General features: G+C 43.5%; 1 protein-coding gene across 29 annotated transcripts in view; it reads right to left on the bottom strand.

Annotated features, from left to right (window-relative positions):
* Cacna1c (calcium voltage-gated channel subunit alpha1 C) overlaps window positions 1-24,558 on the bottom strand; it is a 644,607-nt gene that overhangs the window by 533,841 nt on the left and 86,208 nt on the right. Inside the window, exons 1-2 of one of the 29 annotated variants that reach the window (XM_074076405.1) lie at window positions 16,094-17,946; window positions 13,527-13,667 (exon numbers count right to left, since the gene is read on the bottom strand). The exons of 25 other annotated variants lie outside the window; for them this stretch is intronic. The gene's annotated coding sequence lies outside the window, so the exon portion shown is untranslated. Of the gene's footprint in view, window positions 1-2,697; window positions 3,823-13,526; window positions 14,513-16,046; window positions 17,947-24,558 lie in introns of those variants that run through there. 3 more of the 29 variants (XM_074076407.1, XM_074076406.1, XM_074076404.1) reach the window with 3 other exon arrangements.

Genomic DNA, 24,558 nt, shown 5'->3' with positions numbered 1-24,558 from the left:
GCTAAGTCAAGGTCAAGTCTGTACTGGGTGGGAGACTGGGCCAGATCAGTGGGTCCTAGACTTTTGAATTTCAAGGACCAATAACACCTTTTCTTATTTTACTATGTAAGAAAATTTTCAAACAGTAACTACCATCTTCTGTCCCTGTCATTGCCCAAAAGAAAAGACATTTTAATACCACAGAGCAGGATAGATACACTACTGGCACAAAGAACAACCTTTTCTATTGAATAAATTTAACTCTATGAAAACAACACACCTACTTCTGATTCTGTGAAGCCCAGAGGAAGTGTTAATCACAAGTCCACTTTTTTTATTCACTGTTGTATTCCCAGTGTCCTCTGTTTAGCACTCAATAAATATTTGCTCTGTGAATGACCAAATGAATGCATGCATTTAATTTATAAAGCACTGGCTTCCACACTGAGTCAAACAGTTTCTCCACCTCATCATTAATCGATATTTATTGACAGCACTCATCATTCTTAGCAATGAAATATGGCACAGCCAGGGTCATTAACTTCCCACAACACACCCAAAGCACTGGCAGACGCAATGCCTTCTATCTGCGTTGTTCTAAGGTTTACAAAAGCTTTTTCTCCTGCATTATATCACTCAATTCTCTTCACAGTGATGGTAAACACCATCAATTCTCAGCTAGAGAAACTAAGGCTCAAAGGCCTTACCAAGACTACGTCTGAGATGGCTGGTGAGTCAAAACATGAACCCAGCTCTTTCCATCGCAAGATAAATGCTGTTTCCACAAACCCCGGCGACCCCACTAGGAAAAGTCTACTCCAGTCCTCTGCCACACCCTTGGGGAAGTTAAATGTCTTTGCCTCAAAACCAAGGTCATGGGCCTCAACAACACAGGCCGTTGTGACAATGCTATGATCTATAGCCAGGGCCCTCTGGGCAAAACAGACTGGAAAAGCCCACAGCTTCCATCAGCATCAAGCAAAGAGCCTTCGTTTGTCTAAATGACACCATCTGTATGCCAGGCTTGCTCACACCAGCAGTTTAAATCAAGACTCCTTCTGTATGAATTTGGTCTCAGGTCTGCCCAAATGCACCAAGAACAACCCTCAAGAGAATGCTGGCAGAGTGTGAGAAGCCAACGGTAGGAACCTAAATAACATTCAGAGCTTTCCTTTCCCTTCCCTTGAGCCAGGTCATGTGGGGCTACCTAATTAACTGTGTTAGCCTGAAACTGAAAATTCTGGAAACCAAAGAGCACAATGAGTGATTAAACAACAAAGTAGCAAAAACAAACAACAGAGAAACTCTTTTCACAGATTTCATCAGTTAATTCAGTATGCATGTATATATATATGTATATGTATATATATATGTATACATATATATGTATATGTATATATATATGTATACATATACATATATATATATATATATATGAGGGGGAGTATACACACATGTAAATATGTGTGTACACATATATATAATCTACCTATACGGATATAAAATAGACTTAAGCAGATTTGGCCTTTTTGTTCAAAACATAGGAAACTGAATGAAAATTCCTGAAACATGGGACATCTCACTCTTGGCACCTCTTCTCCATGTGTGACTAGAACAGGTCCAGTGTAGCTTAGCAACCCCGGGCACTGGTTTTCCCACTGATAATTCCTTGAATTATCCAAGCTCTAAGACTCACAGTCCAGAAGCAGTGGAGCATCTTAGCAAGGCAGGGTCAAGGTGCCAGAAGCATCCTGAACAGATGGTAAAGGCAGGTGTGTATGAGAGAGAAGAGAGAGAACACGTGCTCCAAATGCTATGATCATTTCCTAGCAACACTGTGCTGACGATGTTGTCTGAGTACCACAAAGAGACTGGGGAGAGCCAGCAAGCCCAGGACTCAGCTAGTCCACATGACATACAGTAGCAATACAACCAAGGTATCAGGTTTGAATGGAACAAAAAGACCACAAAGACCACAGAATGTGTGAGAGGGAAAAGTGGGGACTCCATGTACAGGAAGTACAAAGGAAGAGCTAATGCCTGACTCTTCCAGAAAGAAGGAAGCAGTGAAGGCAGTCACTGTAGAGAACAGATCAGGGAGTCCAGGGTTGGGCAAACCTGAGTTAGAACTCACAGTCCACTTACTTTTCCTAACACGGGACCTGGGTTCACGCACACTACTAACCAATCATTTGAGTGATGAGGGTACAAAGGCCCCTTGTTTGCTTACCTCTCAAAACCAGAACATTCCCTTTTCCATATGGCTGCTAAATGAAATAACATAAATGAAAAACCTTGCACACAAAAAAACTCAATATATGTTAGTTGTTAGTCTACTAATAATGATGGTGTCAAAGAGTCAAGGTCTGGATAGTGCTCCTTTTTTCTTTTGAATTAAGAGATATTTTAAATAGTACCTCATTAGCCCTCTGGAAAATACCAAACCCTTAGAATACATTCAATTCTGATCTTTGCACCCACCCCATCTCTCACTGACCTTCCTCCTTATGGTTGTTCATATTTCAAAACCACCTTAATTTTTAATCATCCTGAATCTTAAGTCTTCTTTAAAAGAAAATGAAGCCTTCTTTATTAACTGTGTCCCTTGGAAGCTCTTTTAGCAAGAGGTAAACAGTCTCAGTCTTTGTATGAAAAATGTCTTTTCATCTTAACTCTTGAATAACCTAGCTTTGTACAGAATTCTACTTTGATACTCACCGAGCGCTCTGAGGGATTATTTCATTGTTGTCTGGCTTCCTTTGTGGTTGATGAAGTGTGCTGTTCGTTGAGAAATAATCTGTCTTTTCTTCCTGCTTGCTTTTAAGATTTCCTCATTTTCTTTGACATTTAAGTAGTTTTCTACATTGAGAGTCCAGAGGTGGATATATTTTTAATTACCTTACTTAATTCTCAGTGTGCTATTACAATCTAAAAATCAATATTTTTCTTAAACTTTGAAATATTCTTGATGTTAGCTTTTAAAATACTGCCTTTTCTTCATTCACTCCATTGTCTCTTAAGAGCTCCATTAAGACATATAATGAATATTTTCATTCTTGCCTCCAGTTCTTTCAATTGTTCTTCCATATACGTAATATTTTATATCTCTGTGCTGCTTTCTGAGCAATTTCTTCAAATCTGTCTTCCAATCCATGAATTTTATCTTCTATTATGTTTAACTCAGCCACTAAGTACTTATTGCAATGTGTTTTTCAGTTCTATAAGTACAAGAGCCCTTCTTCAAATCTTTTTTATCCAATAGCAATATTTTATTATATTTTCTATTTCTTCCTCAATCTCTTCAAATTTTTAAGCAACTTTGTTTTATATTGTTTTTGTATTGTCCTGATGCTTGAGTTCTTGTGGGAGAAATTCTGCTTCTTGTATCTGCTGACTTTTCCTCATTGTAGTTTATTTTGTTATGAAGGTTTTTTTTTTTATTGTCAGCTCACCTTCAGCCAGGATTGCTTATTGTAAGAAAATATGAAGAGTCCTGAGCTATAAGAAGTGTACTTCAGTTGTCTGTGTTACATTTAAAGAGGCCTACAGATCAGTTATCCTAGTTCTATTTCTTGTTTTTGTTTTTGCTTTTCTATTTTACAAAATAATAAAAACCCCAGCTCAAGGAGTTGGGGCCTGGAGAAATAATTAGATCCCAAGACCCTTCACAAATGGGAGCAGTGCCCTTCTAAGAAGAGCCATGAGAGAGTTCTTCAGCTCTCTCCCCAGTGACCATGCAGTGAGAAGTCAGCTGTCTGCAATCCAGGAAGTAGGCCCTCACCAGACACGGATCTGCTGGGACCTTGGTTTTGAAGTTCCCAGACTCCAGAACTGTAAGAAATAAATATTTGCCACTTAAGCCACCAGTCTATAATAATTTGTTAGAGCAGCCAAAGTGACTGAAACAATCATCATACATTTTAAAGTATATAGTAGGCGAGTGTCATTCATCCATCACACCCTACATTTAGTTATGCTAATTTTCTAAGTTTCCTGTAATGTGCTAATCTGATCATGCATCACTTATTGATGGAGATATGTTCTAAGAACCTCAGTGACAGGCAATACCATAGTGCACTCTCACAAACATGGCTACCAGGATATGATGGGACCCCACTATGTACACAATCCATGTTGACCAAGTGTTATTTGGTGCACAGTCATAAACTGAGACTCTAGACCTGAGAGTGGCATAGGCCTAGTGTTTCTCTCTCTCGTAGGTGATTCAACAAGCCCAGAATGGATGGTAAGCTTCCTTGCTGTTTAGTCTAGAAAGGGAAGCAGTTTTCCTCATATTCCTTCATTAAGCTCTTTAAGGGCTTTGTGTAAGAGCTCTGTTCTAACTCTCCCAATCTCAGAGGCCTAAGGCATTAACTCTTACCCACTCCCAAAGCCCAAGCCCTATACCCTATATCCAGATCCAACTCCTATAGGTCACCTGGCATTACCTGTTTCTAACCTATTCTCTCCTTGGGTCAGCTAAAATACTCATCTCTACAACACAGGAGTGTTATGAGAATTAAATGACACAACTCACATGAAATTTCTAATTTAAGGCATGGCTTATCTACCATCTACCTACAATATATACTATCTACAATATATTGTCTACAATGAAGTATCACCATTTTTATTTCCAAATCCCAACATAGCTCAATCTAGCCAAAACTATTTCCCTTCCTCTTAAAAAAAAAATTAAAACTGTGATCTATATCGTTATGTACCTTGGTCTAAACATATATTAAAGTCTTCCCTTTGTCTTGAAAAAAAAAAAGGCTAAGGAAAAGCTTAGAAAGGACATAGCTGCAATCAACTGCAAAGCCTAAATACCAGTATCATTTTTTATATGTGAAATATCACAATATCAAACACTTACCCAGAAGTTTAGATGATGCTGAAATTTAAACACAACGCCCCAAACTCTTACCAACCTACCACTCACAAACTCACATACACAGCTATTTGCTGTCACTAAACTAAATTTTCCAATTGATCGTAAAAGAAACACAACTTAAAACAAATGTCCGCACATCCTCAAATGGGCAACACGTTGTATTGAATGGTGGTTGACCTCCCCGCTAACGTGAAGTTAGAGCTAATTAGTTCTCACAAGCCCAGCTGAACGCTTGGCCCAGGTGATGACAATGCATCTTGTCCCAGCCAGTGCTTCTGTCCTCTCCTACATTCCGTGGACGTTAGGTCCATTTCAGTGTGTGGAGAACTGTCAGCAGAACTATGTGTCCTCCAAACACAGCAACTGCATGTGCAAAGAGCAGGAGGCATCCTGAGCCTTAAAAATAGCGCAGCCCCACTTAATAAGCCCACTACGCAAAGCAGAAGGTCACCTCATGGAAAACAGCAACGGTCCAGTACAAGCGTGGTTGACTCTACAACAATGGCAGTGAACTTGGAAAAGCCAGAGGCAAGTGATTTTTGTGAGTGCAAAATACATGGTGAAGGAGACATGATCCCTGATGCCCTGACAGCCCTTGGGGAACTGCTTTGGCGGTGCATGATGGTACATTTTTCTCAAGGAAGGAAGGAGGGAGGGAGAAAGGGAAGAAGGTGAGGAAGTGAGGAAGGGAGGGAGACAGGAGGCAGAGGAGAGATGATAGGGTGGAGGGAGGGAAGGAAGGAAGGAAAGAAACAAGGAAGCAAGGAATGGATCAAGAGAGGGAGGGAAGGGAGGGAGAAAAAAAGGAGAAAAGAGGGCTGAAGGGAAAGAGGAAAGGAGGGAAAGAGAAAGGAAAGATAGAAGAAAGGCAGGCAAAAGGGAGGGTGGGGGGATGGAGGGAAGGAGGTGGGGAGGGGAGAAAACAACATGGTTTCCCCCCAAAGCAGCATTCTCCACATGGGCCTTGCAGCCTAGGTGGCGATGGATGGTACATGCCTCTTTATTTATTGCATCCTCCTGGAACACACTCAAAGCAAGAACATTAAGCATGTGTAACATCCAGAAGTGAAAACAGACCCTCTTGACACTGCTCTGCAAGTCTCTGCCCTGAATTAGACAGTGAATCAGAAAGCTACATCTGCCGGTGGGTTGGGGAGGGCAAACAAAGGGCCCTGTGTCGTGTGAGCCTATTGGGAAGAGACTGGAGTGGAAGGCAACCCTGCGTGATGATCTTTTTCCTCATGTCTGGAAAGGCAGATCCGGCTTGTTTCTGACTGCAGTGCAGACAGGGACAATTCCAAACTGATAAAGGAAGACCCTAAAATAGTCCCTATGTCTCAGGCTGCCCCATGGCCCTGGGAAAGAGCCATGTGTCAACTGGATGTCAACACAAGCATTTTCTTCCTGACCCCTCCCTGACTTTGATCTCCAAGCATGCAGATAAACACATATGACAGTCTCGAGAGACTGTATCTAAATATACCCACCCCTGTTTAGACCGAAATGGATTCCCTGGCTGTTCCCACTCTGTGGTACAGGCAGAGTGGAGTACAAGCCCTGGAGCAGGCTGTGGTGAGGGACCTGAAAGCACCACTGGTGCTCGCACCACTCTAAACCCAAGGCTGGGAGAAGCACAGTCTATCACTGTGCTGACACTGCTTCCATGAGGCCTTCTGGCTGGGGCAGATCTGCATCCAGTCTTCCTTCACAGGCTGTCCAGCCAGCACATGGGCTGCTATTTAAGCAACACAGAAAAGCCCAAAAGCTCAACAACAACCCATCCAAATTAGAAGCAAAGCAGTCTGATTATGGTAAGGCTTTTAGGAGCAAGGGGCTCCGGAAACAGGCCATCTAGCTTCTAATTCCAGCCCTGCCACTTATTAGCTGAGCGACCTGAGGCACTAAGAAACCTTGGTTTTCTCTATAAAAGGTAACCATCCTCCCTCCCCCACCCATAAATCAGAGGTGAGGATTAGGTGAAATATGGTATACTGCATTTAGCCAGGTGCCTGCTGGGAACAACAAGCACCCAAGAAGAAGCTAAAGCTCCAGAAGTCAAGGCTGTATGACAAGAGTTTCTTTTCCTTCAGCATGGCCTCCTCACCATCCCTCAAAATCATCAGGGCCCCAGGCTGCAGAAACAGATTCAAATGGAGGCCTGCGCTAAAGAAAGCGGGACGAGAAGACGTTGGCTGTCATGACTCTAAACTGTTTATAATGAAGGAATGCATTAAGGCGCTCGCACTCCAAAAGTTGATTTATGTTAAGTAAATGGCTCACACATCCCATGGCCTCTCCACTTAGCTCTCCCTGCAGCTTGGCCGTTTAAATGCATGGCTTGCTCTGGGTCTTCACTTGGGTGTTGGCAGGTTGAAAGGCACTTCGAAAGCAAGACATCTTAGAAAGCCTAATATGGCCAAACTCAGACCACTCTAGGTAGACCACAGGGAGGCCCTCCATGGGTGCCAGAGATGGCAAGAGGTGACTCAAACAGCATTAGCTAACAACTTCAGGGCATGAATGGCTATGGGATATTTCCATTTCCAAACAAAATTTTCCATCCTATGAGCCCCAAAGTATTTTATCAAAGCAGTGGGGTCTAATTCATCAGTTTGCTGCACAGAAGAGCAGCCTCTTAAGCAGGGACAGACAGCTATTTTGAGTCACTGCACCAACACAGTCTCTGCCCAAGATAGCATGTCAACTACAGTCAAGGGATAGAAATTTTCACTAGGTCAAGGAGACCCCAGAGGGGTCACAGAGAGTTCATGGTACAGAATAGGAGAGCAGGGTCACCTAACCTGATCCTGACTGCCACACTACCTGTGGCAGGTCATGTGATTCATCTTGCCACCTACAGTAGAAACCATTCCATCCCAGGGATCAAGTGAGAGGACAATGAGGCAATCTGTGTGAGATGCTTTGAAAAATACTAAGAAAGAAAGTACAATCAAACTATCAAGCACTATCTAGGACTCCAGCAGATCAGAAATTAGCAGCACTCAGATTTAATGCACTTTTAAAAATATGTCTGCGATGTACCAGGCTAGCTGAATAAAAGGTGAAATGTATAATTTTTTAAATAGGTAGGTTTTTGGAGGGGTTTTTTTCCTATATTATACCAAACATATTTCAACTGATTTTTACTTTTCATTGAATTGGCTACTTGTTTTGACAGAGCTGATAAGAGTCAACCAGTTATATAAAAACTAACTTACACATTTCTCCAACTCTTAGGGAATGGCTAAAATAGTAGATATGCAGCTCCCTTGCCTTGCCTCCATGCTGAGCCAGGGCAGACATCACTAATCAATCACCTAATGACTTCTGCTGAACTCAGGCAGAAGCTCTGAATCCTTCTCCACAGGTCCAATCCTGAATCCACCCAGAGCCTGAAATCTATCTGTCATCTTAGATAACTCCTTTGCCTGATTTAACCTGAAACCACAGGCTCAGTAGAATCATCCATAGAATGATTTTTAGTCTTACTAATTCTCTCTGAACTTATTTGCTGATGCCTAAAATTCCTGGAGAGGAGACAGAATCTTTTATTTCACAATTAGAGAAAAGGCTGAACTTGCAAATACTTCAGAGAGAAGATAAAATGGCTTAAATTTATACAAAAATGTAAATAGATGATTCCAGCCTCCCTCTGAGCAGGGTCCAGGTGGCTCTGCCCTCCCAGAGGAGCTGTTAACCACATCCTTAAAAGGATAGCTCTCCTCCTACCCCACCACATGCTCTCCCCTGACAAAGTAGACTTCAGGGAGAACCGAGCTCACCCAAGACATACCCAGGCTGCCAGGATGAGCCGGAGCACCGCTACAAGGCCTTTTTCCTGCAGGCATGTTTTGACAGATGGAAGAAACAAAAGGGAAGAGCCCTAGATCTCTGAGGGTGGCGTGACAAAGTTCCACGGCAATGGGAAGGGAATGGAAAGGGAAGGTGACAACAAAGGTAAACCTCAGCGGCACAAAGACTGCAGCTCAGTCTCATAAAAGTCTCAGTCTTTCATACTTGCTTGATTCCTTTCTGCCAAAGCCACCTGACTGCTGGACGAGGGGTTGGTTTTTTGTTTTGTTTTGTTTTGTTTTTTTAATAGCTGTGATGCTTGGTGGGATCAGAAGCATCAAACCCCTAAGACTTCCAGAGTCTGGCAGGTCCCCTCACTTCCCAACAAGTGCAGCTGTGATAACGGATAGCAGCAAGACAGTCCAATGCCATGTCAGCCGGTGGCCACTGCACACTCAAGGGTGGCAGGTGCCCTTCTGCTTCATTCATCAGTTCTGTCTGTCTGGTGGCTGGTGAGCACTTCATACATGCTTGTCAAAGCTGGTTATGCTTGTTATGCCCTCTGCCAAAGGGCTGGTGCAGTGTCAAACTCAGTCAGCTCTCATTCAACATGGGCTGACTGACTGATGACTGATGGACATACTTTGTCCTGTCTGGCTCTGTAAGTGACTAGCAGCAGAATGAGTCTATCTAACGTTCTTATTGCACCCAACAGAGACCTAGTGCTCTAGTTTTGACATTGACTGACCCCCAAAATCGCATGTGTTAAAGGCTTGGTCCAAAGTTTGGCACTACTGGGAGGGAATGGAAACTTTAAGAGGCAGGGCCTAGCGGTGGAGGGGATCTTAGTCATTGGGATCATACTGTTGAAAGGATACTCAGACACCAGCCCCTTTCTCTGTTTTTACTTCCCAGCCATGAGGTAAACAACTTTGCTCTGTCATATGTTCCCACCACAATACACTGCCTCGTCACAGGCCCAAATATAACAGGGGAAATTGGTCATAATACTTCCAAAACTGTGAACCCAAATAAACCTTTTCTCTTTATAGGTTATCTCAGATATTTGTTACAGTAACAGAACACTGACAAACACACCTAGTGTACCAAGTAGAAATTGTAATGCAGAACTATTGTATGCCTCTTATATCAATGCTGTTAAAAAGGAGTAACAGTGGACTAGCATCCTGAAAATTTTACACATTCTGGAAATGAGTAAGTTCTATCAGACAGACTAGAACTCATTAGGTGCCATGAAAGTGAGGCTATAGTTAAGGAGATAAACTATTAAATATCAGGTCACATTGGTTTCTGAATTTCGTCTTACAAATAGAGCTTTATTGAATGTCCACTCTAAGGGAGAATTACTTAACAAACTAAGCAAGGTATACTTATCAAAATCCCTTCCTCATAAAGACATAAGTGCTTTCTTTTTTTTTTTTTCAGCGGTACTGGGGTTTGAACTCAGGGCCTCACACTTGCTAGGCAGGCGCTGTCCCACGTGAGCCACACCCCCAGCCCTGTAAATGCTTTCAAAGCATATCCACATACATTACCTTGCTTGTCTTCGCAACATCCTTGTGATAAAAGTAGCAGTGAGCTACAAAATACAGGTGCAAATTTCCAGTTCTGATGATATGGCAGATCATGTTTAAATCAGCAAAGAATGGAGAACTCATTCTTTTTATGAGGAAGAGAAATGCTGAACAAAATGAGCTGAGTACAAAGGAAAGGGAATTCCTCAGTCCCAGGAAGGAGAAGAGAGTGGAATGGAGAGTTGAGTGATGAGCTGAGGGGTTAAAGCCATGATAGCCTGTGGGACCTGGACTGATTACAGGTCCAAGGGCCAGACGGACTTGGAAGATTACATGGGGCACCAAAAAGCTGAGAGTCAGACCTGAGGCCCCAGCATAAAGTCAAGAACCTGAAGCATCACCTGCCCAGTAAAAGGGATCTAAAACCTCTGCCCACCTTCCCAAAGAAAAGATAAGGAACTATGAGAGAAGAGGTGTTACCTGGAATGTTTTGTGTTATCTCAGAATTCCAGCTGAAGCCCCAAACCTAAGAAGCACCGATGATGTCCCCTCAGACAACAGAGGCACTGTATAGACAGAGTGTTGCAGGACCAGAGGAGCCAAAATGGCCCTTGGACTCCTTCTGCACGTCACCCAGCCTTCAAAAGCCTACAGCAATAAACACAGGAGTTTGGAAGACAGCCAGGTGTGGGCTCACACAGACAGGACTACCCCTCTCTCCTGAGCCAGGGAGGTGGCCCCAAAGAGAGCACTTCTAAGGATGGGACAGTGATGCCAAAGTAGAGAGACACCTGCCTCTCACCCTCTGTCTGACGCCTACTAAAGTGACAGAATCTGAAACATCCCCTCCTCCCCCATGTAGAACAGAGTCATATTCTTGGGACACGCCCTGCCTGTGTCTTGCCAAATCTGAAAGGGTGCACATAAACCAAGGGACAGCACCTGTGTCCTGCCAGCAAAGAGACTGGGTGATGATGGGAAACAGCTGTGACTCCAACTTTTAACTAAATGCAGTGCCCTCCACGGGGCTGAGGTGACGACATACCAGGCAGCTGGATTCAGCCACCACAAAGCATTGCACCCAAGAAGACTGCCTCGGCAGAAAGAGGCTGTGAGAGTCCCCCGAGGTCTGGCACACAGCTCATCACCACTTCAGGGAAACAGACAGTAAAAAGGACCCACAAAGAGCCAGGACTAGGATTGCTACCATCGCAGATGTTCAGCACCAGCCAACGTTGGTCAAAAACTGCACCAAGGGCAGGGACTTTAGATCTGTTTCCTCTAGGTCCCTCTCCTTCACCCTGGAAAACCCACCCACAGGGAAGGAGTAAAGGAACTGGAAATGGAAAAAGGGAAAAAATAGGCCCTGACCCTCTTCCATTACCCAAATCAGACAACCATGAGCAAGGCTTGAAGTGGTCTATTAAATATGGACATTCTAACAGACTAGACTGAACATTTTAATACCTGTAAAACGAGTCCTTGTTATTGAAATGAGACAGTTCAAATAACTGGATGTGAGCAGAAAGGTAAGATAGGCCTGAGATTGTGGCAAAGAATGGAAAAGGGAGGCCCAACAGAGTGGGTGTGAATACCACAGGGTAGAAAAATGAAAACATTTCCTGATGTACATTGCACTCAGTCCACTCTGCATACATTTCCCTTGTCTGATGGATCTGCTGGATGTGAAAACATTTCTCATGACACATCAAAGCAGTAGTATGCTATAGCCTTCCAAGTCAAAAAGCAAACATTAAAAATGGCCTTCAGACAAATCAAACTACCAAGATTGCCCACTGGGAGCCAATGCAAACCAGCAATATCATACCACCTCCAAATTTAGAACTCCATAGGGCAAAAAAAAATATCCCAAGGAAGATGAGGTCACACTCAACAGTTCCATGACACAGAAATAAATGACCCACCCTCAATGAACATTTGCAGATACAATCAATAAGATAACCATTCCCCAAGAGCTAAGATCGATAAGACAATGTGAAGAGACTAAGTATAAAAAATGTTTTAAATGATCAACAATCTGAAATATGGAATAAAAACATAAAGGGAAAATACTGTGTGAAAAAAACATTAGAAAAAGAATGAAACAGAACTTTTAGGAATAAAAAGTCATTGAAAATTTAAAAATTGTATTTAAGGTATAAACAGATACAAGTGAAGAGAAAACTGGTAAATTAGAATATAGAGGGAAAGAAATACCCAGAATATAGCAAAGAGAGGTCCTGAAATATAAAACTTGAACTAGCATTTTTTAAAGGGTAAAATGAGGATGATTAATATATATTTTGTTTCAGATGTTTTATTTTGTTTGTTACAGGGCTGACAGGTTTGGGAATTTTTTGTTTGTTGATTTCTTTCTGTTTTTGAGACAGAATCTCACTATGTAGCCCAGGCTGGCCTAGAACTCATGATTCTCCTGCTTCAGCCTCCTGAATGCTGAGATTACAGGTGTGCAACACCACACCAAGCCATTATATATTTTAATAACAGAGTTCCAGAAGAATAAAATAGAGTAGGGGACAGGCAATATTTGAAAAGGTAATGACTAAGCCTGATTTAAACATTATACAATGTATATAGATACTGATACCCCATTATATGTACAATTTTATTTTTTATGTACCAGCTTAAAATGGGCTTAATTATAAAAAAAAAAGATTATCACTGAGAATTTTTTTCCAAAACTGATGAACAATATGAACCCTGAGAGTGAAGTCTCTCACGAAGTCCAAGCAAGCTTTAAAAAACAAAAAAAGCCTATGCATTTAATACAACATCAAAAAACTGTACAATACTAAAAATGAAGAGACTATATTTTAAAACATCAGAATAGTGATTATTTATTGGCACTAACAGCAGACTTTTCATCAGCAACAATGGGGTCCAGAAAATAATGGAATATCTTTAAATTGCTGAGGGAACATAATTGCCAACACAGAATTCTGTACTTGTCTAAACTTCAAGAATGAAGATGCTAGGCCAGGGGTGTGGCTCAAGTGGTAGAGCACCTGCCTATCAAGTACAAGGCCCTGAGTTTCATATCACAATACTGCAAAAAAAAAAAAAAAAGAGGGGGTGAAGATGCTTACCATTCATGGATCACTGTTAAAAGAGCTACAAAATATTAAGATATTAAAGAAAGAAATCCAAAAGCAAGATTCAATAAAGCATCCTCCCAAAACTTCCTCAGAAGTGGGTTTGAGTTCTTAGTCACTTCTACTGCATATAAAATAAAGCACCCCAACTCAAGACCTCCCCCCTCAGTAGTTTCATATACAAAGCCATGGAAACATGAGACAGTGACACACCTTCCAAGCCCAAAGTCCTGTTCTTTGGTATTATTTTTCAAGTCATAGAGCAGGGCTGTTTTATGTTCTTTCTCGGTGTAAACTTAGTTCAGCAATACTCTTTAAGCATTTGAGCCCACACTGCCATTCCTCCAAATGCAGCTGACAATACAAAGGGGACAAGACACAAAGTTTTCTCCTGCTGTAACAGTCATTTATAAATAAGGTTAAAAGAATAAACAGATGCTTAATGAGGGGGGAAGAAAATGTAGAATCCTAGACATGGAGAAAAATGAGTCAGTCATAATGGCAAAGCAAGAGTTAAAGGTCCTTCTAAACACAGATGTCCTTGTTTCCAGATGCAGATGCACTTTGTGACAACATGCTGTCTTTCTGGGGTTTGAAGTTCAATCACACTGCTCTCCCCTCCTCTCTGCCTCTCTCTCACAGGCATAGACTGTACATGCAACACACACACACACACACACACACACACACAGACACACACACACACATACAGAGCTTGTGAGCAGGTGGCCTCCAAGGATTAGAGGAACTTGTCCCTGGAATGCTAGGTCTTGTGCCCTGAAAGGCACAAGTTAAATGACCTTCACTGCCATGTTATCCTCTCCCTTTCAAACTGACCATGACCTAGAATTACCACTTAAAAGGACCTTCTCTGTGCCAGCCCACAGGCCAAGAGTGTGTGAACATGACTACAGCCCAGGATGCTCCTAGGTCTCGAGGACAGCCATGGCCCCTGCTCAGAGCCCCAGCCATCTCTCTGCTTCATCAGTCCCAAGCACACTTTTATCCAGGCCATTTTCTTTTTCCAGACTTCCTTTTCTCCCTTGTTTCATAAAAGCCAAGCCAAACTCCAAAGAAATGCAGAGGACCAATGGCCCGGCACATGATGGTGGCTGGAATGGAGGAACCTGTCCATCTGGACCATGAACTCATTCCACAACTGATACCCTCAAAGGAAAACATTTCATTCTGCCCAAGTTTCACTGGAGTGGAAAAAAAAGAAAAAATCCCAATGCTTTTCGCTGCCCAGACCCAGCAAGAGATGGAGATGGGTCAGCACTGTCTTTGAGATTCATCAGAATAAGGCCAAATTTCACAAGTAAAATTCCAGATGAGGCCAGAGAAGGTGAGATGGTGGCCACCGGCAGCCATGTGGGCTCCCACGAGGGCTATCATACTACTACTTCCAGGCAAGGCAGGAGGCAGATGACTGGGGCTACTTCCTCAGCCAAGAAGACAGAGAAAAGGCAAGGACCTGAGACTCTGGGCCGTATGTGCATGTCAACACGATGGGCTAGCACTCCACTCCAAACCACACGCAGTCAACAACTTCTCATCACATAAGGACAAAACTGGCACTGGCGTACTGAACTCAGAGACACCAGCCTGGCAGCCACCACCATTCTCCTTGCTGCTGGGAAAGGCCCCCAGGGCCACCAACACCATCAGCCAGACTCCCTCAGCCAGAGTCCCCAGCACCTGTAACAGGGACCAGGGCAGGGTCTAGGTGCCTTCTGGTCACTAACTCCTTCCTGCATGGAGTGAGCACAGGTCATCCAGCAGAGGGCATTTCCCTGGCATTCAAAGAGTAATACTGTCCTCAGCACCCGAAACTCATTCCCTTTCCTGAAACACTCAAGATACCGCATCTTTCTTGATCACAGGGACATCCAGGCGCTGTAAAGTTCAGAAAGGACCCAACCTGAGATTTTCCAGTGGTTTGTAACATTTTGGTTTTAGGATTAAAAGGGGTAAGGCAGAAGAAATAATAAAATGTTTTGTTCTCAGCAATTTGATATTCTGGTATAATTATAAGGATATAAAATCTCAGCCCTCCAACTCCACAAAGGCTAACTGGTTCTCCAGAGAGTCAATATCAGAGCCCAGAGGAGGACAGCTCAGGGGTGGGGGGTGTCTGGAGACAGGGGCAGGAATACAGAGGTCAGTGTTCTCAGGTGAAGACCCCAAGGTTGCCACCTCCCACGTGCATTGCCCTGGACACTCTTGTCTACTGTCATGCCAGCAGTGCAGGCCTTTGTCTGATGCCCAGAGCATCAAGTGAAAAGCCTGTTGTCTGACATCCCCTCCACCAGCCTCAGGCCCCTGCTCCCATCCATCCATGTCCTAAACACTACTCAGGTCTCCCAGCCCTGAGCTCTCTGCTGTCAGTGCCCAGAAGACTCTCAGGAGGCCAGAGTGTGAAGCCAGTGAAGGTTGTCCTCATGTGCCTACATTTACACAAGCACACATATTCACACCCACATAGACACACATACACACACATGCAGGGATATACATACATAGAAATATGCGCAGGCACACACATAGGCACACATATACACAAACAGGCACACATGCACATACATAGCACACACACAGACACAAAATGCCCCTGTGAACGCATATGCACATGCATACACACAAGCACATGTGTGCACACACATAAGCACACAGGCACACACATGCACACGTACACATACACGCACACACATGCAAAGGCACACAGAGACATACATGCGTCCTACTCCTCCATTCTGTGCCCACGTATGTCAGTCAGTCACCTTGATGTCTGAGGTGATAACTCACAAAGAGAAAGAGTTGACAGTTGGCGTTTCAGTCCACGCTCCTCGGCCCATGGCTTCATCCTGTGGCAAATGTGCGTGGCAGAGCAAATACACTTACCTCGTGTCTGAGGAGTGAGAAAGAAAAGGGGCCAGGGTCCCACACTCCTTGGAGGACACACCATAATGACCCAAAGACCTCCTGCTAATTTCCATTTTAAAAGATACCACCACCTCCTAACCCTGAGGATTGACCCTTTAACACCTAGACCTTTGGGAGAGATTTAAGATCCAAACTATGGCACTACCCTCCTTAAGCTGCCACCTTCCTTCTACCCAGGCTCTGTTCCCATTTCCCAAGGAAACCCTCCTGCCCCTATGTACATCAATCAGAGGCCATCCAGGGGTTCTGACGAGTGACCATCTGAACAGAGGCAGGCTGAACAAGTCAGACACCCTGACTCCTGCCAGCACAATATCCTGGGACCTCACTCCCACCAGCCATTTTGACTAGTCCAGCAACTACTATGATTTCCCCCACACCAACCCTAACTTTGTCTGTCTCTTTACAGGGCCAGAGTCCTTTGCCCCCTTGGTCTGGCTAGCACCTGTCTCACACAGCCAAACTCAGTTCTGGGGAGACTTTCTCTACAAATGCTGATCAGTGCTGGCCCCAGCTTATGCCTGGGATCTCTCTGGGATGTCCACAGAGGTCCCTCTGACTGTTACTCCATTCTCATGGTCTCCTCAAGCTCAGACTCCACTCCAGCTGCTTCATTTCCTAGGACCCAGAGGCCCCTGACCTCTCATCTTCCATACACACACACCCCATACTACGTTCCATTTCATTGACAACCCCTTAGCATACCTTCCAGCCTCACCCATGCCAACGAACCTTCTCCTCTACTTTCACGCACAGCCAAAATCCTTGAAAGACTACCACCCACACACCTTAGCAGGGCAATATGACTGGACATCTCTCTGAACCCAAAGTCCACCCATGACACCCAAATCATCTCAGCTCCCTCTTCCCTCCCCACCATTCCATCCAACACCAATGGCAAGACACCCTCCTGCTTGACCTCCATGACCCCACAGGGTGATATCTCATCTCTGCCATCTTACCCTCTACCTGTAAAATGTAAACTGTGGGCTCTGGCTCCAGCCATACACCATTTTGCACTGTTCTCTTTCCCTAACAATTTCAACATTTCCACAGCTCCAAATATCACTTCTTTAAAAGAACTTGCTCTGCATGTATGCTGCATTTTTTCGATTTGCCTCCCATCTAGACGATATCAAAGGGCTCCCTCGCCCCAGACTTTGTGTTGGAAAAACCACTCCTTCCCTGCCTTCCCTGAACAATGGCAAGAGCCTCAGAACTGTCCTTCACCTGCAGCCTTAAGTGCCCTGCTCACTCTCCCACCATACCAGTCCCTTGTTCAAACACTTTATATGGCCCTCCATCACCTATCACATGGGAGCAAACTCTTTGGTCTCATACAAGGGTCATGCCAACACCTTCCTGCCATCCCAACCTTCTCTCCCATTTCTCAAGCTTATATAACCTGTGCTCTACCCACTCAACTCACTGCTCCTTTAAAACTCAATGCATGTTCCATCAATACATGATTGGCTGTCCTGGTCTTTCTGTTGGGATGATGGTCCATCTCTCCTCTCTACCCCACTTCTGTCCACCCTTCAAGTTCAGCCATCACCACCTTCACATTTCCTCCATGTCTTTCATCTGACCGTTCATCCTCTCTTTACAAGACTTTCATCTTTACCTCCTCATAACATCAAGCATATTCTGCCATTTAGTATGGTTGTGTGTGTTTATGAGGGTATACATCTTACCTCTGCAAACTACATCACACCTTAAAGAAAGGGAGGATTGGAGGTCTGTACCCTTGAAGGTCCTCTTGAATCAAGAGATTCTATGAGCAAACTGCCTAGCAGATAGTGTATGTTTCATAACTTTTTGTTAATAATAGACGATTCCAACTCTGAGGGGGGTTGGGGACAGTTATTTAGGATTGTTTTCATCACAGCTGGCATGTGATACCTCATTTTCAGAGACATTTCACAGTCAATTTATTCTGAAAAAGGCTTCTTATCTCCTGATCTTTCAGACAGCTGGGCAGAGGTCAAAATTTTTGCCTTTTAAATAATTGAAAAACAGAAGTACAAGATCCTGTCCACCGCAGACCAAATAAGAAATGTGAGTCACTGCAATCCGCTTGGATGTGCAGCTCAGATCCCCAGGATGTCTTGGGCAGCCAGACATGGCGACCCAACTTCAACCTTGCAGAAACTTGTACAAAATTCCAGCTCTGGACGGTGGCCAAGATGCACCTGTTACCAGGGAGGGGAAGTAAAGGGAGAAGCCACAGAGAGGAATTTACTAGTAGGTGGATTAAGCCAAGTGCACCTGCACTAGAGGTTAAGCAGTGTTCTTCCCATGCCTCTGTGACCCTGTGTATTCGGTAATGTGTGCTGACTTCTTCCTCACATCACAGAGTTCAGCACATGGTCACAGGCATGGTATTATTACTGTTAAGTAAAATAATTACCAAAAGCAGCTATCCCAAGCTGGCTTCAGGGCTTCGAGTCACTTACGTAGGTCATCAACCCATGGCAAAGGGCTTCCTATATGCTTCCACTTGTCTCTTCACCCTGCTTTCTCCTTTTTCTCCTTCCTCTTTTCTTGATCCTCTCCCCTACTGTTTTTCTTTCCTTCTCACATTTGCCTCCCTTGCCTCATCCTTAGTTGTGGAAGAACCAGATGAGCCCTGGGGTGCTGGTTTTCCCCAATGGCAGCACTAAGACTGGACACAGGGACCAAGCCATGCTGCACCCCTCAGTCGGGGCAGGAATGTATAGCACTCCACACGTGGGGAAGTCACCCTCTGATTTGCTCAGAGCTGAACATCTCTGCCCATAGGCAGATGTGGAAACCTTCTTTATTTTTAGAACAGGGCAGGATCAGTCACTCCTCATCAAAAGACAGCTGGTAGGTTGTTAAACACCCAATTAAAGTCGAATCTGTGACACAGGCACTGATAGCGCAAAGAAAATACCAGATCCTCACTCCGGACACAACGGGGTTTCCTAAGGCTATGTCTCATCCACATGGGATTCAAATTGGGGTAGCCACACAAGAAAGTGGACTCTTACAACTAAAACGTCACAATTCAGACACAGTAATTCCAATCCTAGACATATACCTAAAAGAACTGAAAATAGAGAGGCAAACATATACCAATATGATATTCAGCACAGCATTATCACAACAGCCCAAAGTGGAAGCAAGCCGAGTGTTCACCAAGATGAACGGATAAACAGAATGTAAAATGAACTTGCAAAGGAATATTATTCACCCATATAAAGGACTGAAGTTCTGACACATGTTACAATATGGACCAACCTTGAAAACATTTTGCTAGGTGATATCAGAAAGACACAAAGGAACACTTATGTGAAATATCTAGAACAAGCAAATTCCTACAGACAAAAAGGTTAGATTTACCAGGGACTAGAGGACATAAAGTTGGGGGATTACTGTTTAATGGTTAGAGTTTTTGTTTGGGGCCATGAAAAAGTTTGGGAAATAGGTAGGGGTGATGGTTGTACAACCTTGTGAATCTCCTCAGTGTCACTGAATTATACACTTAAAATGTTTAAAATGACATATTTTATGCTACATATTTGTAAAGATCATAGTTTATACTTCAACCATCAGTAAGTCTGAGTTACAGACCTAGCTTTAGTGACAAACTTAGAAAATGAAATCTTAAGACCAATTTTTTTGTGTAAGTGAAAGTGCTTAATCCCACTTCCAAGTGACACCCAGGTCCCTAGCTAATTTCACATGCTTCCTCTTAATTCTTTCATTTACCATGTGGACTGTCACAACAGATCCAGGTCTGAAATTCCTGAGATATATTGCCAACAGATGACATAGAGAGCTCCAACTGCAGAATTACTCTTGCTGTCAATAACACATGAAAATCCAGAGACAAAAGTAGGTTCTTGGTTGCCAAAGGGCCAGGAGGAGGATGGAATGAAGTGACTGCCAGTGGGTACAGGGTTTCTTTTTGGGGTGATGAGACTGTTTCTGAACTAGGTAGTGATGACAATTTCTCAACTTGGTAAACATTCTCAAAACCATTGAACTGTACCCTTTAAAAAGATGAATGGTATGGCGGTGTGAATTATATTTCAACAACACTACTACTTTAAAATAAATACATACATAATGCACAAAGTCTGGGGAGCTCAGTAGCAAGGATGGGTCCCAAACACACTGGGAGCCACTGGAGAAAGGATAGTGCCTGTTTTCCAGGAGGGGGTCACTGAGAAGACCATCTACAAATAGGAGTAGAGCAAGGCTATGCCATGACGAGGTCTACTGATCGAGGTCCACCAAGAAGTCCACAGAGGGATCTGAAGAACCCAAGAGGGCCCTGGCAGAAAACGTAGGCATAAGTCAATAGCCAGAACTTGGAACTGGAAGGGACGCTGTAAAGAGTGGCTCCATAGCAGCCATCACGTAACATGGCTTTGGCTCTTTATCCATGATACCTGCCCTGCAGACCTCAAAGCAAATCTAAATCCGTGCAGCTAGGATAAGGTCGTTTTTCCAAGATAGGTGGGTAGTGGGTTCTCTTTCAACACATCCACATATGGAGTGCTATGGTTTGGATCTGGAACATCCTCAAAGACCATGCATTGAAGGTGTGGTCACCAGCCTGTGGTGCCATCAGAAAGTACTAAAACCTTTAGAAGGTGGGGCCTTGTGGGAGGAAGTTAAGTCATTGGGGGTACACCCTTGAAGAGTATATAGAGACCATACCCCCTCCCTGTCTTTCTTCCCAGTTGCCATGAGGGGAGCAGCTGTGCTCCCCCAGGTGCTCCCTGTTGTGATAGGCTGCCTCACCACAGGTCCAGAAGCAATGGAGCCAGCAGATTTATGGGCTAAAGCCTCTAAAATTGTGAGCCAAAATAAACCTTTCCTCCTTATAAGTTGATTTTCTCAGGTATGTTGTTACAGTAAGAGAGAGCTAACTAACACATGGAGAAATAATACAACAAATGTTTTAAAAGTCCAACAAACTTGAATTTAATTCTTTGTGCCAATACTGTCTGAATGACCTTCGTCACATTACTTTAAGATCTTTGGCCTCAGTTCCTTCATCTGAGAAAAAAACTTGTTATACCCACCTCATAAGATTAGTGTAAGGATGACACCTAAAAAATTAGCTAGCATTTGTTGCCCTCAACGCAGAGAAACTAAAGCAGATACCTTAAAAGCAACTGAGGCCAACAGGAGAAGGGGACCAGGAACTACAGAAAAGGTTAGTTCAAGAAGAATTAACCTAGAATTCTAGGTCATTGATTTCCACACACGCACAGGAAATCAATGTGAGTCAACTCCCTGTATAGCTATCCTTAGCTCAACCAGCAAAAACACTTGTTCCTTCCTATTATTGCTTATACTCTCTCTTCAACATAATTAGAGATAAGGGCAAAATAGTTTCTTCCAGGGAGGGAGTGGGGGGGAGAGAGGGGGGGTGGGATGGGTGGTAAGGGAGGGGGTGGGGGCAGGGGGGAGAAATGACCCAAGCCTTGTATGCACATATGAACAATAAAACAATAAAAAATTTTTTTTAAAAAGGATGAAATTATATTCAGCACATGAAGCACTAAGAACATTCGTAGGACATGCTAGGTATTCAGTAAGTGGTAGATACTACTTCTGGCCTATTCTAAAAATACAAGAAAGGTAGATTCTATGCTTCATTTTGCCTCTTAAATAAAAATTAAAACAAAGATGATTCTGGCCAGGCACTGGTAGCTCACACCTGTAATCCTAGCTACTCAGGAGGCAGAGATCAGGAGGATCAAGTTTCAAAGCCAGCCCGGGCAAATAGTTCAATAGACCTTATCTCCAAAAGTCCCAATACAAAAATTGGTCTGGTAGAATGACTCAAGTGATAGAGCACATGCCTATCAAAGTGTAACAAGCAAGGCCCTGAATTCAAGACCCAGTACCTGAAAAAAAAAAGAAAGCAAAAAGATGATTCTGTAGCTCACAAGGACAGAGGCTGGAAGGAAAGTAAGGTGCAACCTGAAATGCAGAAGTCTCCCAGCATATTTTTTGATGATGAGATTATTTTTACTTTAGAAAATTAAAGGATAATCCTGCCACTTAAAATGGGACATTGAAGCCCTTTCCTATTTTGATAAGTGTCTCAAGGAGCCATATGGAGCTGTTGCTTCTCTTTATCTACAAACCTCCAGCACTTTTGCTATAAAAAAAAAATTAGTCTATTTTCCAAAGCCAAGGTTTATTTTTGAAACAAGGTTTTCTTTTCCAGGCAGTCTGTCCTTTGGTACTGGGAAGTTGTGTGGAAGTTTGGGGAATTCTTACTGGAAAGGGAAACCCAGCGGTGTTCTTTCTGCTCTTCATGGCCCTAATTATGATACTCAGCTTATCAAAGGCCTGCTAGCCCATTTGGCTTTGAACTTGAAGCTGAAGGCAGGGAGCCATGTGCCATGGCTTTGAAAAGATGGCAGCACAGCAGGTGGACAGCTTGGGGCATAGGGGACCTGCACCCTTGGTGCTACCCTCCAACTGGAACAGAAATGCAGACAGCCTCACAGTCCTGGGATCCTACTGGCTACAGGCTGTTGACAATGTTGAGAAAACCACTAGACTGTCAGAATTCCAGGCCTAGCTCAACTGATTTTTCACTTCTTCCTTGATTATTCTATCAGCCAGCCCACTTCAGAGTCATTTCTCTTTGTTTTTACATTTTCATCTTTAAAATTTTGAATAATGTCAGCCCTCCAACAACACCTATAAAGTTGTTTGAGATGCTGTGAAAGTCGCTGCATGGTGTTGCTTTAAACTCTGCTGCTCCGCTCTCTGGTGTGAAGAAGAATCTCTCAATAATTTCTTCCCACTCGTTCTCCCAGGTAAAGCATCCCAGCTGCCCTTGCGGCTGATTGGTGATTGGGTAAGGATTATTCTCTCCCTTCAATGGATGAAAAAAAAAACGAGACTTGCTTCCTTCAAAATTCTCAGAGAAAGAGATCAAGTCAAAGAACGTACCTACCCCAAGTCACTTCTCAAGCTACAGCCTTATTTATTTCTATTTTATTTTGTTACTTTTGCTAACAAACATCTTTGAAAGGTTTTAGCCCAATGTAGATTATTTTGGAAGGAAAAAAAAAAACAATATAAATGACTGAACATGGCATAATGATTATAAATTAAATAGAGCTTAATTGAGTAATCAAGTCAACATTTCTGCCCACAGGCAATACAGGGAAGAACGTTCATTTACTGTCTGGATTTTGGCTTGGCTCTCTAAAGGCCAGGAGACAAGATTATTTTATTTTCCTCTTAGCTAGGTTCACGCAAGCAACACCAAGTGTAGCTGAGTGTATTAAAAGAAACCCCTGTTGGCAAATTGGCAGCTTGAATATTTCATGAAATTATCGCAACACTATGTTCTGAAATGGTGGCTTCCTCTAGGGACCTCAAAGGCCACATCTCCAAGCGTGAGTTTGGCTCATGTCTCTGTCTTAAAGCTAAACCACGTCAGTGTCAAAGGCCTTCCAGTTTCTCAAAGATGCCTATGAGCACTTCAAGGAAGATGGGAATGTCAAAGGCAGGTCCTGAGTGAATTCTCTTCCATGTGCTCAATTGAAATGACCACTCAGTGATGGCTCCTGGGAACAGGTAGGGTCCTCAGAGACCAACCCTGACAGGTATGGACTGGGCAGAATCCACGCAGCCTGTCCTCCAGCTAATCTGTCTCCCTGCCTTAGCACCAGCAAAGCTGGCCAGTCCTTGAAGATTCCCTAACAGCTGGCAAGGGCAGTCCTGCTCTCAGCCTGGCCTCTCATCTTCACCCCTCTCTCCAGCAGAGGCTGAAACGAGCCTTGCTTGGGGCAGAAGGCAACTGGGCAAATGTAAAAGGCTTCAAGGTAAATCTGTTTGCAGACAAAACAGTGAATGCGGCAGTCGTTTCTTGTGACAAACTTCTACTCCACAGTTAAAGAAATTATTATTAAACCTTCCCAATGATAGATTCACCCTTCCTCCCAACTAAATTAGTTTAAGGAAGTACAAAGGTGGTGACCAGGGGAAGAAGAACAGGGAGAGGTAGAGAAGTTTAAGCAAAATCGAACCTCAAATACTAAGCCACATTCTGTCAGGGGCCTAACCTTTCTCCAGAGTTGTCAAGAAAAGACAGGAGGAGAAAGAAACCAGCTTCTACTCACGCCCAGCCTGAGTGAGCCTTTCAGAGACTGTTTTCTCTACTGGAAACAGAGTTTGTCCCTAAGGTTCCTCTACCCATAAAATGTTCTTATCCTAAAAATAAACTCCAGAAGAGACAATACATTGATCCTATGTTTGAAAGCCCCTCCAAGAGCAGGAGACTAGGGATCCC

Source organism: Castor canadensis, chromosome 6 (assembly GCF_047511655.1).
Source record: "Castor canadensis chromosome 6, mCasCan1.hap1v2, whole genome shotgun sequence".
In the NCBI taxonomy this organism is placed as follows: Eukaryota; Metazoa; Chordata; class Mammalia; order Rodentia; family Castoridae; genus Castor; species Castor canadensis.
The sequence above is the reverse complement of the archived record's forward strand: the minus strand, read 5'-3'. Positions and strand labels throughout refer to the sequence as shown.